This window comes from Symphalangus syndactylus, chromosome 1 (genome assembly GCF_028878055.3).
Source record: "Symphalangus syndactylus isolate Jambi chromosome 1, NHGRI_mSymSyn1-v2.1_pri, whole genome shotgun sequence".
Classification (NCBI taxonomy): Eukaryota; Metazoa; Chordata; class Mammalia; order Primates; family Hylobatidae; genus Symphalangus; species Symphalangus syndactylus.
Genome location: NC_072423.2, coordinates 31,798,566 through 31,818,235, shown reverse-complemented (window position 1 = coordinate 31,818,235; position 19,670 = coordinate 31,798,566). Strand labels below are relative to the sequence as shown.

The 19,670-nt window shown below is 39.1% G+C and overlaps 1 protein-coding gene across 2 annotated transcripts in view; it reads left to right on the top strand.

Annotated features, from left to right (window-relative positions):
* Positions 1 to 19,670, top strand: part of RAB27B (RAB27B, member RAS oncogene family) — a 187,380-nt gene that overhangs the window by 32,804 nt on the left and 134,906 nt on the right. The window lies entirely within an intron of this gene.

Genomic DNA, 19,670 nt, shown 5'->3' with positions numbered 1-19,670 from the left:
AAATGACTCATGCTATATTTATGTACAACAGAAGTTCCAGCTTTCCTCACTAGTCACTCTAGTATGTCTCTGTCCATTCATATTTGTAAAGGGAACTGCTTCCTTCCATTTTTTATCAATTAAATTAATGATCATTTTCAGAATCTTATAATGATCCAGTGCTAGAATTATTGGAAAACAAATATTCTATTTACTGTCAGCAATGTGAAGATGTAACTATCTCTTGAAATGTTAGGAATCTTTATTTTTTATTTGCTTGAGTAGAGAAGGATAACATTACAAATTTTACTTGAATTTTTAGTGTTTAAAGTTTTAAATTGCACTGAACAACTATATAGAAATTGGACCTTCCTTCCTTCTTTTCCTCCTTTCTTTTCATTGTCACTGATACAACACCTACTCATCGTCAGTCAATTTGGCTAACACTAAAGAAACAAAGACCCAGCCTTTGACAGCCCTCCCAGAGTTAATGATCTAGTTGCAGAGACAGAGGAAGGACACAGTAAACCCAAAAGAAGTTAGTAAGTACTGTGGAAGCATCAGATACTGAGTTCACTGAAGGAATTCATTCATTTTTTGAGTGCCAGCCTCTGTCTCAGTGCTGAGGATGCAGAGTACATTCACCAAATTCAAGACACTCAGGTTATAGAGAAAAAATGATTAATTATAATACCATGTTATAAGTCTAATGATAGAAAATTGCACAGAATATTTCAAAAAGCAAAGAACCTGTAAGTCAATGGAAACAAGGTGCCATTTTCTGGAAGAGAATATAACAGAAATGAGTCTTAGGTGATGGACAGGAGTTAGCCAAGCAAAAAGCTGAAGGCCACAGGCACAGGTTGCAAAGCACGTCGGAGAGGAGCAACAAACAAAATGTTACTTCTGGGGAATTGAGTTCTAGGCAGAGAATAGAGAGTTGTAAGTGGAGAGGAAGGCAGATGACAGTCTGCAGAGAGGCCCATGGCCACCTGAAGAGAAAGGACTTTATCCTGCCCTCAAGAGACACTGAAGTTAAGAGGGTAGTCAGACAGCTTTTTACCTTTTACACCCTGGCAGTTGTATAGCCAATTGGTTTGAGAAAGACAATACTAGCAGCCTGAGGCACTGGAGTAGTTCATATTAGAGGGCAGGGACAGGAGTGCTGAAGAGGATGGTAGCAGAGAGACATAAAGGAGGTGAGATCTGTAGCACTTAGTGGTTGGCTGATAAGGGGAAGTGATGTAGAGGGGGAAAGTCAAGAAAGACACCCCAAGTTCTAGCTTGGTTGACTAGATGGAGGCAGTGCTAGTGACAGAATTTTGGATGTGAAATAGGCATGAAGAAAATGATCAATTTGCTTTTAGACACATTGATTTGAGGTGGCTGTGTAACCTTGGAGGAGCCATCACAGTTAATTAGATATTTGAACGTGGGAGTGGGCATGTGAGAGATTAAATAGACTTGGGGGTCACAGATTAAAGGGATTGTTGAAAAACTCTTTTGAGTTTTATTTTGGACACAATGAATTTAGGAAGTCATTGGAATATAGCAATGCCCCTACAAAACTCAGAAGTGAGGTTGAGTGAAAAACCAGAGCATATTCATGGACTGTATTTCTCTGAGAATACACATATAACTGACTAGGCAGTTAAATCTACCCAGGTGCTGGAGGAAGATGTAAGAGATATAGGGAAATAGATGAAGCATAGAATAAAGAAGCTCCATAAGAAATTGAGCATTGCATGTATGAGGCTGTGGGAAAGCAGTTGAGGAGATGACACAGTCATTACAGAAAACACTGAGCCAGGAAATTATAGAAAATACTGAGCCAGTTCCTGAAATGAAAATTTCTCTGGTTATCATTTCTCTTGGGCTGCAAAGTAACAATTTATGCTAGCTGGGATCTCATAGTCCTCAGTGGCCCCAACAGGCTCATGCCCTTAGATCCAAATTGTGGTGTTATGATAAGGAGCTAGTTCTTCCCATCACAGAAGTTATTACTACTTGCAGCCATTCAATTTAGCACATCATGACATACAGGGGTGCATTTTTCTGTACTTGCTTTGCATGTAAATTGAGGCAGTGGTGAACACAGTGGGTGGTGAGCTCACTTTTTTACAATTTATTTTAAAATTGTAAGCTGACAATTTATAATTTTCCATATATGGGCACTAACTGTCACATTAAGCCATAGCCTTGGTTCATTCAGGCTTATGGGTGGTGACTCTCAACTCTGGCTACCAACTGGAATCATTTGGGGAGCTTTTATTAAAGACCGATGGAATAATCCATGCTCCAAAGATTATGAGTTAATTGCTCTGGGGTGGGGCCCAGGCTTTCATAAATTTTAAAAGTCCCCCAGGTGACTCTCATGTGCAAAGAAGATTGAGAATCATTGCTGTAAAGTAAGGAAACACCTGCTTTACCAAATCAGATTAGCTGCAAATAAATTGAATAAAACAGGGAATGTGTGGGAGAGTGTATTCACGTGGAGGGGGCATTGAGGAGTGAAACAGCAGAGTCCTAAGCAGCAAGAAAGGTTTTCTGTTTGGGGTTTGTTTGTTATTTTTAACATTTAAAGTTACCTGTGGAAGGTAGGCAATTGACTGGAGCAGTAGGCAGCCTAGAAGTGCCTGTGTTCCTCCCAGCAGCCAGGAGGTATATGAAAGTCCCTTAACAGCAGAGCAGAGATGCGTGCTGTTGTGGGCATTTGACAGGGCATTCATCCCACCGTGGAAGAGTTCCACCAGCTGCATATTTATAGTTGCCTGCCTTGGGGAGTCTGCCCCTTTTTCCAAGCTATCCACTTGGCTGTCTACTTTTTGTACCTATCTCCAGAGAGATATAAAGGAGGTGATATCTGTAGCACTTAGTGATTGACTGATAGGGGAGGTGATATAGAGGGGAAAGTCAGGAAAGACACCCCAAGTTCTAGCTTGGGTGACTAGATGGAGGGCAGTGCTAGTGACTGAGAATTTTGGAGGTGAGATAGGCATGAAGAAAATGATCAATTTGCTTAACATTGATTCGAGGTGCCTGTGTCACCTTGGAAAAGCCATCACAGGTAATTAGAAATTTGAATGTAGGAGTCTGGGCATGTGAGACATTAAATAAATTTGGGGGTCACAAGATTAAAGGGATCATTTAAAAAACTGAGTTTAATTTGGACACAATGAATTTAGGAAGTCATTGGAATGTGGCAATGCCCCTACAAAACTCAGAAGTGAGGTTGAGTGAGAAACCAGCAGCATATTCATGGACCATTTTTCTTCCATGCCTTGTATTCTAGTACTTTGTTGAACCTGCAGGCTTAACTAGTTAATCATTGTTTGGCCTTGGGCAAGTTATTCTAATTCCTCTAATTTCTATTTCTTTATCTGTACATAAGTTTGCTGTGAGGGTAAAATCAGATAATACATCTAATGTACCCATCTCAGTGGTAAACAGATTTTAAGCCCACAGAAAAATGGTGATTTTTCTTCTTAATGGCAGCCACAATAAAGTAGCCAGTCCTTGTGTAAATCAAGTGGCAGTGCAGTTCAATTCATGATTTATAATTTATTTTGTTATTTGTTTTCTTCACCTAGATTTTTCCCTAAAACAAAAACATGTCTTTAAGCTTTCACAGGTGCATTCAATGTAATGAACAACAGAAGAAATAAGAAAGATACCTGTGTACGTTAATTGCTTGGTAATTTGTACGTAATTTATCTCAATGCATAATTTATGTCACTTATCACACCCAGTAGTTTTGCCATTTTATAAAATAGTAAGTTAATTTCCAGCCCACCGGAGCCATACACACTCACACACTTGGTGTTTAGAAGAAATATTTATACCAGCAGACCCAGCTGTTTATGGATTCTCTATTTCCACTTAGAGAGATTAGACCAAGAAAATGGTGCCCTGTTTACAGAATGAGGGTTGAACAGGACTGTTCTTCTTGAATGTGTACCCTTGTTTAAAAAATGCTTTATAAATTGCATTAATGATATGGTTTGGCTCTGTGTCCCCACCTAAATCTCATCTTGAATTGTAATCTCCAGGTGTTGAGGGAGAGACCAGGTGGGAGGTGATTGCATTGTGAGGGCAGTTTCCCCCACACTGTTCTCATGATAGTGAGTGAGTTCTCGTGAGATCTGGTGGTTTTATAAGTGGTAGTTCCTTTCTTGTTCTCGCTCTCCTGCCACCAGTTGGAGAAGGTCCTTGCTTCACCTTCACCTTCCACCGTAATTGTAAGTTTCCTGAGGCCTCCCCAGCCATGGCTAACTGTGAGTCAATTAAATCTCTTTCTTTTATAAATTTTCCAGTCTCAGGTAGTATCTTTACAGCAGTGTGAGAATGGCTAATAGAATTAGCTATATGAATATAAGTTACTGTTATTGTTAGCAGAAAATGGGGTCTTCATCCAGACCCCAAGAGAGGGTTCTTGGATCTAGTGCAGAAAGGAATTCAAGGCGAATTACAAAGTACAGTGAGAAGAAATTGAGCTTTATTGAAAGCTCCTCCATTACAGAGTAGGGCGTCCTCAGAAAGCAAGTGGAGGAATGCACAGTCTTTGTTTCAAGTTTTTCTTATATAGGGGTCTTGTCTATGTAAAGGTAAACTAAGCTGTGACTATGTGTAGGTGGGCTGACAGCATGACAAAATTTATTATTTTGTTGATTTAAAGAAAACCATTCCTGACATTTTAATGTGTAAATACATCAAAGCATAACTATAATTATCCTGAAAGCGTATATTGTTATGAGTATTGGGACATCTGGACTTTCTGTTGTTGTAGGGGTTTGTCCTTGTAGGTATCTTTAAATTGTTTCCTGAGTTGTAAATATCTTATGACCATGTGACTGGCAATAAATGTGCCTTGCTAGTTTTGAGATGGAGTTGATTTTAAAATGGTGTCAACTCCGGCTGTCCTAGGCTCCTGCATCCCTGACATTATTGCTATTAGGATGATGATTTATTGACTCTTCTGTGAAAGAAAAAGATTGAAAATAGCACATTTTCAGTACACAGCATATTGCTCTGTTGGCCCTTCGGAAATGCTTGCTTACTTGCATTTTTAAACATGTCACTTAAGGCTGGGCACAATTGTTCACACCTGTAATCCCAGCACTTTGGGGGGCCGAGGCAGGCGGACCACCTGAGGTCAGGTGTTCAAGACCAGCCTGGCCAACACGGTGAAACCCATCTCTACTAAAAATACAAAAATTAGCCAGGCATGGTGGTACACACCTGTAGTCCCAGCTACTTGGGAGGCTGAGGCAGGAGAATCACTTGGACCCAGGAGGCAGAGGTTGCAGTGAGCTGAGATCACACCAGTGCACTCCAACCTGGGCAACAGAGCAAGACTCCATCTCAAAAAATTAAATAAATGAATAAATAACTTAAAACTTTCACCTGAAAAGGGTTTTGTATTCAAAAATTGTTTCTCTGTGGCATTTAAGGGAGAGTCTCTAGAATTCTTCCCCTATGTGACAATGACAATGTAATCCTCACAATTAAAGACCATGATAAATTACAAGTAGGTGATTTCCCCTTCCAGGCACTTTGGTATTTCACCCTTTTCAGAGCTAACGAGAGGTCAGATAAAATAGGCCAACAGTATGGTCTGCATCAGATCACTACTTTGCAGTAGTTTTATTGTGCAAATGCCTCATCTGACACCAGATGTCCATCTTTATTAACATTTAGTTTGAATGCCTGGAAGGAAAAATCAATAATAGCAAATGCCCCTGTTTTAGCACAGCCATCAGAGTTCCATCAGCCAAATGAATGTGTAGGAAAATCATCTTGGTAGCAGTGGGCAATGATCTTGTTAAACTATTGCATAAGGGGAAGCTGAATATTACATAGAAAGCAAATACCAGTGCCACAAAAATCTGTCCTTTGTCACAGCCCTGTTTGAAATAAAAAAAAACAACCAGCAAAGACTTCAACCTATTAATAGTAACTGTTTTGATTGGCTGTTTCAATAGGGATATAGGTAGTATTGTCTATCTGCAGTTTATTTGTGTCTCTACACAAAATGAAAACATCCATCACTGAATAATAATCATAACTGAGTAGTGTTATCGACCTACTGAAAAAGTATGAGACGATAATTGATTTTCAGCTAGGTCATTCTGTGAAACATGACCTCCACTGTACAAAAATCAACAGGAAAGATGAAGGAATTGCCCAAAAGTTTGCCTGTTCTGTACCAGTGATATTTCCTTAGGTAACAGAAGCACAATGTGAAAGTACCAATTTACATTTCCTTGGAATCATTGCCACCATTTCAGTTGAAACCGGAAGCATTTCCTTTCTATTCCATATTGTACTTAATTAGGTCTCTCATATTATTTAAGGAGCTCAACGTTGATACTCTTAATGTAGGTTCAATTCTTCCAGCCCCTAAAATACTGCTTTTCTAGCATGGTTTTTCTTCCCCCCAGCCTTCTTTAGCCCCTAGGAACTTACCATACTGTTATTCAGAGCTACCGATTCAATGTGGAGAGTATAATAATACTATAGCTGTAGTATTCTGAAGAACACCACAGAGCTGGTGTTGATGAACAGAAACCTACTGTGCTGTCTTCTGGACTGGATGTATTTACGAGTCTGGGCAGGGCTAGCCACAAGCCAGACTTTGATGTATATTTGTCTGGTTTGCCTTAGTACTGTACCAGATATTTATGTTAAATGAATATGGATGAATGGGTAGATGAAGGCATGAAGAATGAAGGTGACAGATACAGGAATACATGACTAAGGTCAGTTGAGAAACTTCATTTGACTTAAAAGATGATGAATTTCTGTACCTATCATCATAATACTCATCAGGTTCTTCCTTTATATCTAACTAAAGTTTCATATTTCATCTTAGTAAAAAATGTATAGGGTAATCTTCATGGAAACAGATCAAAGCTACTCCATTTGGCAAACAAGCAGTATGGGGTTCAGATAGTATGGCACCTGCAATGATCACTAGAGGTCTGGATAGAGCCAGTACCCAAATGGTCAGAGATCCATTAGGCTCAAAGCTGCTGGTCAATGAGAGATGAAGACCAGTGGTCCTGGTTTCAGAGCAGGAGTAGGCAAAAGTCTCAATTAGGAGACAGACCCAGATATTAGCATGCCAAGCATAAGCAGAAAAGGAAAGTGTTAGATAACAACCATTTAAAAGGACATCAGAGTCAGACAGAATAGGGGACCCTGGGAGCCCATGAATTCCCAAGCCAGTATCAAAGAAAGTCAGGATCAAAATGTAGAGATAAAATTCGAGCTCTTGAGGGCTCAGGAAAAAAGCTATTGCTCTAACATCAGAGTGGCTCTAACCTCTGCTGGATGTCTGTTGGACATCAATTAGAAGACTATTTCCTTCTAAACTTTGCAGTTATCATACCTTTTGACTATAAACTATTTCATCTTAATTTGAGAAACAACGATTGCATAATAGTAAAAAAGATGGTGTGAAATTAAATCAACTCTTTCATGAGAAAGCTGTTGATAAGTAATTTTATTTACAACCTCTTGCTGTATATATAATGAATTGTTATATGTGTTCACTAAAAACTGAATATGAAAGGGACAATGTAATTTCTCTAAGGACCAATTTGATAAAATTGGGACTAAAACAGGTTACTTATTTTTCTTTGTAAACACTGAACAAGATAGTTCTAGTTGAGATCATTCTAGTACAGAAGGACAATAATAGGTTTTATGGGACTTGAAGTTTGTAAAATTTGAGAAAGCCTCTTTGATTTGATGATAATGTAATTAATTATAAATACAAAGTTAGGTATGAAAACAATCTTTCAAAATGACAAAAATCCCAGAAATTACAAATTCTTTTAAAAATTGACAAATACAAAAAATCACAAAATCTAGAAATATTTTTATTAGTAAATTATCTGACATGCCTCTACAATACTTGCTTTTCTTTTTTTGAGATGGAGTTTCACTCTTGTTGCCTAGGCTGGAGTGCAGTGGTGCGATCTCGGCTCTGCTGAGTATTAGGTGTAAGATCAATGTTGTGCTTTGTAACCTAGGTTTTTTTTAAGCCTGTATTTTCTAGACAATGTGTTGCCCTCTGTTAGATAATAACCAAGTGTTTTTTAATTCAATTTCTAGGTAGAGGTATGACAATTAAGATTGTTGTCAATTCCCTGGTCATTTGATGCAGACACTGCCTTCACTGTAATTTAAAAAAATATTCAGTAACTTCTCATTTGTTCCATTCAATGTACTTAATACTTACCTGAGCCATTATGTTTAGGGCATTGTGTTAGTAACTGTGGATGATATGAAGAAAGGCCATAGAAAGGTTTTTCCTTTGAAGAACTGACAATCTCAATTAAAGAGATTAAACTAGCATCCAAATAAATGCAGTACAAAATTTAATAAGAGAAATACCCAAAGTGTGTTTTAAACAAAATGTTAAGAGGATACAAAAGGTAGAAAAATATATCAGGTTTGGGAGAAATCAGAAAACACTTCATGAATGAAGGATCATCAGAGATGGCTCTCGAAGGTTGGGCAGTCGGTAGACAATGATGCCTCTCTCCAGCTTGCAAGTGACCAAAAACAATGAAAAAAGGAACAACGACAGAGCTGAGAGACCCTATCAGATTTTAATACCAATTTTTGCCAGGAATTCTGAATGAATAACTTCCTGTCGGAAAACCTCCCTCAAATGAAGGCATTGGATGGTGATTCTAATGAGCTCTGTAGTATGCTGAAGTGGGAGCAAATGCCAGACCAACAAACAGGAGTCTGGGTGTCTTGTCCCTAAGCAATCACTAATTAGCTTTGAGTCATTTAACTTGCACAAGCCTGGGCCTCATTTAAAATGAGGTTGAGGGATCAGAAGACTTCAAACGTCTCTCTATAGCTCTGAAATTGTATAATTAGCACAAACTCGACCCCAATTTCTATTATTCTTACAAGAAGTAAAGAAACATTTCCTTTTAATTTTTCAAAGTTTTGTATTCTGTCAGTGAGAAACACAGTACAACACACAGTAGTTGGTCAATAAGCACATGTTGAATCACTACTAGTGTCAAGAAATACAGCCTACAAAGTGGAAGTCACTAACTGGTACTGAGAAAGTTAGGTGTGATACAGACAGAAGGCAGGGAAATACTGGGTAGAGGAGGGCAGTCCCTGGCGAGGGCCACACCCTCAAGCCTAAGACTGTGGCCTAAAGTGAGAATGTGCATTCCTGTTCTCCCATTCAAATATGCTGTTTGGCCCACCCCTCCCTACCATCCTGTACCCATAAAAAACCCAGGCTGTACTGGCAGAGGGGCAGCAGAGTGATAGGGAAGCAGAGAAGAGAAGCAGCAGCTGGGTGTTGGAGAGGAGCAGCCTGACTTCAGAGGTACAGCTTGATGGCTGGACTTCAGAGAAGAGTTCAGCCAGTGATGGCCGTTTGGCCAGGGGAAGACCACCTTCCCACTCCATCCCCTTTCCAGCTCCTTATACCACTGAGATCCACTTTCATTGGCAATAAAATCCTCTGCATTTACCATCTTCAATTCGTTCCTGCAACCTGATTCTTCCTGGACACCAAACAAGAGCTCAGGATACAGAGGGCTGTCAAACCGGGCTGTTAAACACATAAGCTATATGCAGACAGCAAAGCTAAAGAGCACACTGTAACACACACTCTCTGGGTCTCTGGAGGTTGTGGATACCCCCCAGAAGCTGCTGTGGGGGCCACACAAAGTTCTACTCCTGCTGGTGCCCAGAAGCACTCATCCCAGCCCCTGCACCCACTTACCTATGATCTCCCCATCCTGCGAGTGGTTGAGAGTTGGGGGCTGAGTAAATGTGCCATCCCCTTTGCAAGTCCTGTGAAAGGGTCAACGGAACCATCCCACTTCAGATGTAAATTCAGAGGGATAGGAATACAAAAATAACTAGGAATGCTGAGTGAAATATACTACATATCTAGGTAAAGGATGTAGGGGAGGGAGGTGGGGATGTAGCTTATAGACAACTTGAAATTTTATTCTGAGTGAGGTGAAATGCTATGAAGGGTTTTATATACATAATTTAGGAAATACATAATTTAAAGTTTTGAAAATATCATTTTGGGAGCTAATAGTCCTTAGGGGTCAAGGATGGAAACAGGGAGACAGGAGGCCATTGCTTTAGTCCAGGCAACAGATGATGACTTGAACTTGGACATGGCAAGACTACAAACATCTTAGTGAAAGGAGAAAAGTGTGGTGTGCAAATTGATGCTACAGGGTAACGTAACACAGAGAAGAGGTGAGATTCAAACCAGATCATGAAAAGGGGAAGAACTTTAAGTGGGCAGGATGGCAATTCTCTTCAGGCAGAACTCAAGGGGCAACAATGAGGATGCAATGTTTGGAGGGACATGGAGTAGTTGTACCTGAAGCCCTGGATTCTCTCATGGAAGGGAGATAAAGCACTACAGCTAGATGAAAGGTCTTTGAATAATACTCTTAGGAAATGGGAGAATATTCTTTAGATCATATGTAGGAAGAGATCATTGTCGAATCAATGGGAAAGGTCTATGGAGAAGCAGCTGTTAAAGGAGAGGTATTCTTTTTTCTTTTTTTTCTTAACTGAATATCAAGATATTTGCTTGAGAATCTGATATCACAAATGGGATAATTTATAGTATTTCATTTCCTTCATTCTCCCTGCATGCCCTGTCTCCAAGAAGTTATAATTTGGGAAGTAAATCAAGATTTCAGCTTAAATTGATGCCAGAGCACTCAGAAGTTCATACTGAGCCCCACTGTAGTTTTTCAGGCTGAGCTCAAATCCTTAGACTCTTTAAGATGTAAGTCTTTGCTTTTCTTTTAGATAGGTGAGATCAGTTTCCTTCCCTAAAAAGAAATATTTTCACTCAAAATAGAGTGACTCAAAATATAGAGTTGTTACAGCCCTAAAGTTTGCATGAGAAATTCACATTTATTCATCTCTGCCACATAAATGCATTTCCTATCTTCAAAACAATTTATCTTCAAAACTTTGCGCTATTTGAATTGCAACAAAATATGCTAAGCTATGGGTATTTTGAATAAGAAATACGAAACAGTAAAACAGGAAAAGGTACCCTACTTCCCTGCTTACATACAATGGTTATAAACCTTCATCTTGGTTTATCCTCTGTTCACAGCAGACTCAAGCAGGCAATAACAATCACTGGGCTGAGACATAGCCCTTTCTCTTCCAAAAACCAACACTTCTCTTATTTCTAAAGTAGTGAAGAAGAAAAACTCAAGAGGCAATAATCCAATGTGTCAATAAATCTCATTGGCTCTATTTAAAAATCTAAAATAGAAGCACTTCTGTGTTACCAGACGATGCCTCTGATGGATTATTGATCTCTGAATGGCCTCTTAACTGCTCTGGCTGCTTCACCCTTATTCCCTGTGGCAGATTGACTAGTGTCCCTCCAAAATCCATGCCCACCCAGAGTCTCCTAATGTGACTTTATTTGGGATTAAGTCTTTACAGATGTAATTAGGGTAAGAATTGAGATGAGATCCTAATGGATTAGGATGGGCTCCAAATCCAGTGGCAGTGTCCTTATAAGAGACAGAAAAAGAGAAGATACAGAAACACAGCAAAGAAGGAGATGTGAAGACGGAGACAGAGATTGGAGTAATGCGTCTACAAGCCAAGGAACAACAGAGATTGGCAGCATAAGATAGATTCTCCCTATGAACCTCCTCAAGAATCCCCGTGTTGACCTCTTGATTTCACACTTCTGATAATTCTGTAGTTTTGTTTTTTAGATGGAGTCTTGCTCTGTTGCCCAGGCTGGAGTGCAGTGGCACCATCTCAGCTCACTGCAACCTCCACCTCCTGAGTGCAAGCAATTATCCTGCCTCAGCCTCCTGAGTAGCTGGGATTACAGAAGTGTGCCACCATGCCTGGCTAATTTTTGAATTTTTAGTAGAGACGTGGTTTCACCCTGTTGGCCAGGAAATTCTGTAGCTTTAAGCCATCCAGTTGGTTGTAGTTTTCTACGGCAGCCCTGGGAAATGAATACACTCCCCCATAGTCTAACTTTATTTCCTCCTACTCCCGCCCTTGTTCACTCTGCCAATTGTGCACTTTGCAATAAGTTAGGCAATCCAAAGCACAATCCTGACTTGAGCCTTGACACTTGCTATTTCCTCTCTTGGGGAGTGTCTTTCCTTCAGATGTGTGCTGGGCTTTCTCAGTAACGTCTTTAATATTCTGAAAGATTACTTGTCTCTGAGGTCTTCCCTGGTGATCTAATTGAAAAATCACATACCTTCCTCCTCCCCAGCACACCAGGCCCCACTCCTTATCTGTCTTCCCTGCTTTATTATTCTTCCCAGCACCTACCACTCAGACAAATATTTTACTCCTCCATTTGTACATTGCAGCTCCTTCCTCCAGTTTGCAGGCCCTGTGGGCAGGGATTTTTACTCTTTTGCTCACTCCTATATCCCTCACACCTGGGGGGTTCTGTGTGTGTCACAATGAGTGTACCCAGGCATAAAGGAATAAATGTGTAAATTAAAGAAATTTATTTTCCTTCAAATTTATTTTTACTTAATGCATCCATTCATTCATCAAATATTTATTGAGTCTCTAAGCTCAAGGCTTTGATGAATATTAGGCTTTTTTAAAACAACACTTAAAGTTTTAAGTTTTCTGAAGGCAAGGAAAGCTTTCAGGAAACTTAAAACTTCAAAGAGTAAATAAATAATATAGACAAAAAGCAGTAAGGGAGGGTAAGGGAAAGCAATCTAAAATGAGAGTATTATGGTTCACATACTGTGCTGGTATTTTTAGTGTTTGAAATATTTTAATGTATTTTAATAAATTCATCATTTTATATATATGTCTATGTGTTTATTTATTTATTTATTTTTGAGAAGTCACAGTGCAGACCAATGAGGGACAAGCTCCTTCTAAAACCATAAATTGCTATAGAGCCCAGGAAGGGAGAGGCCATTTCAGGCCAAGTTGTTCAGGGAAGGCTTCTTGGAGGAGGTGGTATTTGAGCAAAGCTATGGTGGGTTGCATGATTTTGGTAGGTGGAGATTATCAGTACATGCTCCAGGAATAGCAAATAAGATCATGGATGTAACGGATGTGCACTGTGTCCAGGTTTAGCGGGAGAGAAGCCTGGAAATACAGGCTGAAATATTCTGCCTACAGTACAATGTTAAGTGGATTCCTCTAGTTCTGTTCGAAGGAGAGAGAACCGGGTAGGAAGAGTCTCTGTCATTTGAATGTATTTGAAAAACTTTATGACTCAGGCTTTTATCCTTAAATCCCTGTGCCTTATTTGTTTCTTCTCCCCTGTACTAAAGTCCTACACTCAATTCAGGACTCCAGCAAGTGTTTGGTCTCGGTAGAAACTGGCAAATTGGATGAATGAGAGGTATGATGGAGCCTGGTTTTCAACTCTTGGTTTGTGCTAAGGAAAGAAGTGTTGAGAAGGGGAAACTTTCTAAGTTCTCTTTCCCTGGTTATTGGTGGCATTTGTCACCTCTAATCAAGCCATCTCTCTGCTAGCTCTGACATCTGAACATTGCTCTTTCTCATGCACACATTTCTTTTCAGGAGACTATTCTCTGTCTTGCCCATAGTAGATACTTATGAAGCAGCAGTTCTTGATTTTTATTTACTGCAGCTTGTTTATGGATTCCTCTTTCTTCCTCCTAGCTTTCCCTAGATGTCATTGACCCTGTGTTTACCGTCTTTGCATTGCCTCATTGTGTCACAGAGCCAAGCACAGACCAGACACCTAATGAACACCCATCAAACTGGGCTAAATTCTCAAGGAATAAGTATTGTTTTGCTACTTCAGCTCTCATATCCATATGGGTAAATTTCAACACTCTATCTCTGAGCAGACTTTGTAATTCAATTCTGTATCTCCTGAAATGCAGTATTGTAAATATTGTAGGAATTAAAGTCTGAGCCATACTCCATGTTGAGTGTGTGTATTTTAAAGCAAACACCTGATATCTCTGCCACTCACTTTTCTCGTCTGCACAATGGGGATGATAATAATCATATCCATATCTCATTTGGGAAATAGGCTAAGATGGGAAAGTAGCTCTTTGAGTAGTTGTCCCTTCCCTATGCCACCATTAGGTGACAGAATATCTCCCTTTGGATATTTGTCATTATTTCCCAACACAGAATCCCTCTACCAATCCTTTTCCCTCTTAGAATTTTCCTTTCTCTGTGACTGACACTACCACTATCTTAGATCTAAACTTGGATGCTGTTTTTCCATTGTCCCTTTTATTTCATTGTTTCTCAGGCTTATTGATTCTTCTTTCAAAATGCATTTCAAATTTATCTACTCCAGGGAAGGTGTTTGTCCTAAACTCCAAATTTTGTCTTCTAACTGCTGCATGCTGTCTGTGGCATCTCACACTCGAGCTCCCATCAAACATCACCAACTAGAAATGTTTTTGAAAAAGACTGCTTGTGTCATTTTACTTCCCAAACAGAAATCCTCCAGTTCTTATCCACTGTGCTTCTTTTATTCACGCTCATTTGTTATTTTAATTAACCAACATGTTTTAAATTCCTGTTTCATGCCCAGGCAGGTTGCAAGATTCTAGGGATGAAAAGGAAAAACAAAACAAAAAAACCAAAAAACAACAAAAAACAAAAAGAAAACCACATGACTTTGGGAAGATTCTGGAGTTCTCATTAGCATAACGATTTTTACATTCTGCTTAAATTCCCCCAATTCAATCTTTATTTTGCTCTTGGCTTCAAATGATCCTGCTACCTCGGCCTCCCAAAATGCTAGGATTGCAGGTGTGAGCCACTGTGCCCGGGCCCTCTCTGATCTTAATTTCCCATGCCCTGCAGCCCAGTGCTCACCCTCACTCCTGTCCCAGACACCCTAGGTTCTACATTCCCATGAATAACATGCTTCATTCCATTTGACTTCAAGATATTGTTCTTGCTGTTCCCAAACCCAGAATGTCCTTCATTTGTTAAGCAAATATGCATTGGTCAGCCTTGTGCCAGGCACTTCCATTTCTATATGTCCTTCAGGATCTAATTTAAAATTTGCTTTGTTCCAGTTAAGCTCAAATTGAAAATCCCAATGCCTTCATCTGTACCTTATGGAGATACTGGACACTGAATTATTTACTGCCTTAGGGTTTTGCTTACTTGTTGCATGTCTTGTTTATACCCAATACAATTATAAACTCAAGAAATCTAGAGTCATTTTTAACTTCTTATATCTCCTTCTTCCTTTCCTTTCCCCATACCCACTTCAACCACACAATTAGCTGCCTACAGGAAACATTTTGTAAATTCTTTTTAGTAAAACAAAGTATTGAAGGAGGAGATATTGGCCCACACCCCATTGCTTACTGTGATAAGGCAACTTACTAATGTTTGTTTTGTGGAAGACTAATTGTTTCAGAAACTTAGGTACACACAAGAGCTTCCACATTCAAATATGTTTGGGAAATTATGAGTTAATTAAAGTTAAACCAGTGTGTTTACAGCAGGACATTAATTTCTTCTAGATGAAATTATAGTTTTCCAAATTTATTTTGAAAGCACCAACTTTTTGGTGAAGACATATTTTTAGAGTGAATGGTCAACAATCACACGTCCAGAATTGCCTGAGAATTCCTGGAGTTCAGTCTTAGATTTGTAATTGTTACATGGAATAACACATGGCTTTCTTCCATCTTACTACTTCATCATCTTCATGGTAGGCCCTCCAGAAATAATCAAAAGCAGGAAATAATAGAAACAAATATAAAGCAAAGTCAACAGGAAACACAGTAAAGGGACTCATTATGGATTAATGAAAGGACAGTGATGGCCCTGTAAATCGAAGCTAAAGAAGTTGTTTTGCAGTTGAGTAGAAGCAGGCAGGCATATGCAAAGAGCACCAGGTTAGGATTTGGGAGACCTGGGTTTCATTTCTGGCTTTGCCTTCAGTTGCCTTAAAATTTGAGCAGATCATTGAATGTCTCCATATCTCCTTTTTTTTTTTTTTTTTTGGTGTGTTTTCCCATTTATATAATAAAGAGATTAGATTAAATAAGTGCTAAAATACCTTCTAGATCTAATGTTTATGTTTCTGCCATGCAGATTCTTTACATTTTAGTCGGGCTTCACCTCTGCATAAAAATCTGTGAAATATGCCTAAAGACATAGGCGTAGTGCATGAAATATTAGAAATCTATGGTGAGGAGCTCCTGAAAATAACTGGTTGATGTTGCATATCCCCTCTGGTAGTTTGTGTGCTGATTCCCCGGAGATAATAAACTCAGGTTGTTAGTTGTGAAATGTCATTTCTGTTACTCATTCTGAAGTGAGGAAACAATGGCTGCCTAGGGAATTTTTAATGTGAAGTATGGAGCTAAGTCATCACTAATGCATTGTAATGTGACTTTTCTAATGGAGCCTTGTGGAAGATTATGACTGGTTCAGTTTTGGCTCTTCCTTAAATTGTGCCAAATGACAAGAATGCAGGCATTTGGCCAAAGCTGACCAGGAACTTTTGAGGACCATCCAATTCACTAAGTTTGTGAGTGACCACAAATTTGAGTTCTAAACACATAGGGAGGAAGGTGGGGAAACTTTAGTCAATTACAGATTTTACCACACTGGGAACCAAAGATTTTCCTTTCTTTTATCTTGCGTTTTAAACAGATTGCTTACAGGAATGAAACACCCAAATACTTTCTCCATTTGCTCTCCTAAATGTTTGCTCTAATACTCCTAAAACAGGTTTTTGCTTGGGTAAATAACATGGAAAGGCAAATAACTCCACATACAACTGTTTACCCAGTGGCTCATGCCAGTGTGTGGTGGGCAGTACTGATTTTTCAGGAGTTATACAGCTCTTCTAACGAAAATGGTTAAAGGTCATAGTATAGTTATCAGGTAAGGTAATGGTCATGAGTGTATTTAATTACCATAGTTATTCAACTGTGTATTTTTGAGATACCACCAGTAGATGGTGGTTAATTAGTGGCTCTTTTTAAAAAACAAGATACAACTAAAAATAATATAGGAAAGAACTCTTTGTGTCAAGGTGTTCATAGACACAATTAGAAAATCACTTCACTTTTGTGTTTTAGATGATGACCATGAATAATAGTATGAAGTCAATGATGTTGATTATCTTCAATGTTTATCTTATTTAATATACACTCATTTCATTCCATGTGGTCTGTCCACAACCAGCTGAAGTCAGACATTGATTATTTTGCCTGTTTCCCACAATTCACACAAAATAAGCATAAATGCCACCCTTGGCACATGGAATGTTGCAATAATGGTATGACTGAGTTCTGCTTATTGTGTGGACTCAATGAGGTCAGCCAATCTCCAGCAAGTAATCAGATTGTAAAGGGATGTTTGTTCCATAAAGTTACCTAGAATCATCTCAGGGAGTGCTTGTGTTGGAGGAGGTAGTGGGAAAATTAAATAATGATCAGGGATATAGTAATAAATAAGAGATAGTCCCTTCTTCCAAGAATCTCCGGCTAATAGAGACTTGGAGAGGAAAGATGGGGAAAGCAATAATTACAGTACTGTCTAGTAGGGGCCAATGCAGAGGAGAGACAAGGAAGATGTGTGGGGAGTGGATGGATACCTGGAGGAGGTAAAACTTGGGCTCACATTTGTGGGATGAGTAGAAATTTATTAGGTAATTAAAGAGGGAATCTTTTCAGATATAACAGCAAATCAAAAAGAGGGGATTAGAGAATGGAGTGTGTTATGGGAACACAAAAATATTCCTGTGGATAAAGCACAAAGGTGTTTGTAAAATGTAGCAATATGTGGCTTGTGGCTGGAAGTAGCAATATGTGGCAATGGCAGCATGGTGAAAGGTATTGAATGGCAAACAAATTTTAATTTAAAGAAATCATTGTTTGAAGGTACTGAAGAGTCATTGGTAACTTGCAACTTTTTTTCCTACTCTTTCTGTATAGATACATAATTTTCATATGTACTAAAAGTCATCTGCAGGCTTTCCTTATTTGATTCCACCTTTGCCTCTTTATTGTCATCACTAAACTACCTTCTCAAGGTAATCAATGTCAGCAATCTAACTCTCACGGTTTTCTCAGGATTTATTGTCTTTTCTCACACTGCCATGAATAAATAGCTGAGACTGGGTACTTTATCAAGGAAAGAGGTTTAATTGACTCACAGTTCTGCATTGCTGGGGAGGCCTCAGAAAACTTACGATCATGATGGAAGGTAAAGGAGAAGCAGGTACCTTTGTCACAGGGTACCAGGATGAAGTGAGTACAACAGGGGAAATGACAGACACTTATAAAACAATCACATCTCATGAGAACTCTCTCATTATCACCAGGACAGCATGGGGAAACTGCCCCCATGATCCAATTAACTCCACCTAGTCCTGCACTTGACATGTAGGGATTATGGGGATTACAATTCGAGGTGAGGGTTGGGTGGGGACGAAGAGCCAAACCATATCATTCCACCAGGCCCCTCCCAAATCTCATGTCCTTCTTACATTCCAAAACCAATCATGCCTTCCCAAAAGTCCCCCAAAGTCTTAACTCATTGCAGCATTAACTCAAAAGTCCACAGTCCATAGTCTCATCTGAGACAAGGCAAGTCTCTTCTGCTTATGAGCCCGTATAATCAAAGCAAGTTAGTTACTTCCAAGATACAACGGAGGTACAGCCCTTGGATAAATATACCCATTCCAAATAGGATAAATTGGCCAGAAGAAAGGAGCTACAGGTCCCATGCAAGTCAGAAATCCAATAGGGGTAATCCTTAAAGTTCCAAAATAATTTCCTTTGACTCCACGTCTCACATCTGTCTGGGGCAGTCCACTGTGTGTCAAATGCCATCTGATGATTACATAAGAACATTTTTTTTAAAGTATATTTCTTCACCATTTCAATTTGATCTTCTAGAAATAGCCTCTTTTATTGTTTGTCCATATCGGTTTTTTTGTTGTTGTTGTTGTTAATTTTTGAGAGCTCTTTTCTATCCTCTGCAACAGCAATATTTATTCAAAGTCTATGATTTGGTCTATTGGTTTTGTTAGCAGTCTATTGGTTTTGTTAGTCTATTGGTTTTGTATCTTTCCCCATACAAAAGATCTAACTTTATCTGATATCTTTTTGCTTACACTATTAGGGTTTCCAGTTGTGGTTAAGAAGGACTTCCATGTGATTGCTTAGATATTCTTGCAAGATTTTAAGGTTTTGTATACATGATTAAGTTTCTAATCCATGTGGTATTTGTTTTTGTATTATATAATGTAAATCAGGGGTCTGATTTCATTTTTTTTCTAGTTAAATAGTCCATTGGACCAACACTATTTATTAGATAAACCACATTTTTCTCCACTGAATTTAAATACTGCTGTTATCATATGCTAAGTTCGTCTTCTTTTATTTTTTATTTTTTGCTTGAGACAAAGTCTTGCTGTCTCCTAGGCTGGATTGTACAATCTTGGCTCAATGCAACCTCTGACTCTTGGGTTCAAGTGATTCTCCTGCCTCAGCCTCCTAACTGGGATTACACATGTGCACCACCATGCCTGGCTAATTTTTTGTATTTTTAGTAGAGACTGGTCTCAAACTCCCAACCTTAAGTGATCCACCTATTTTGGCCTCCCTAATTTCTGGAATTACACCTGTGAGCCACCACACCCGGCCATCATACACTAAGTTCTATGT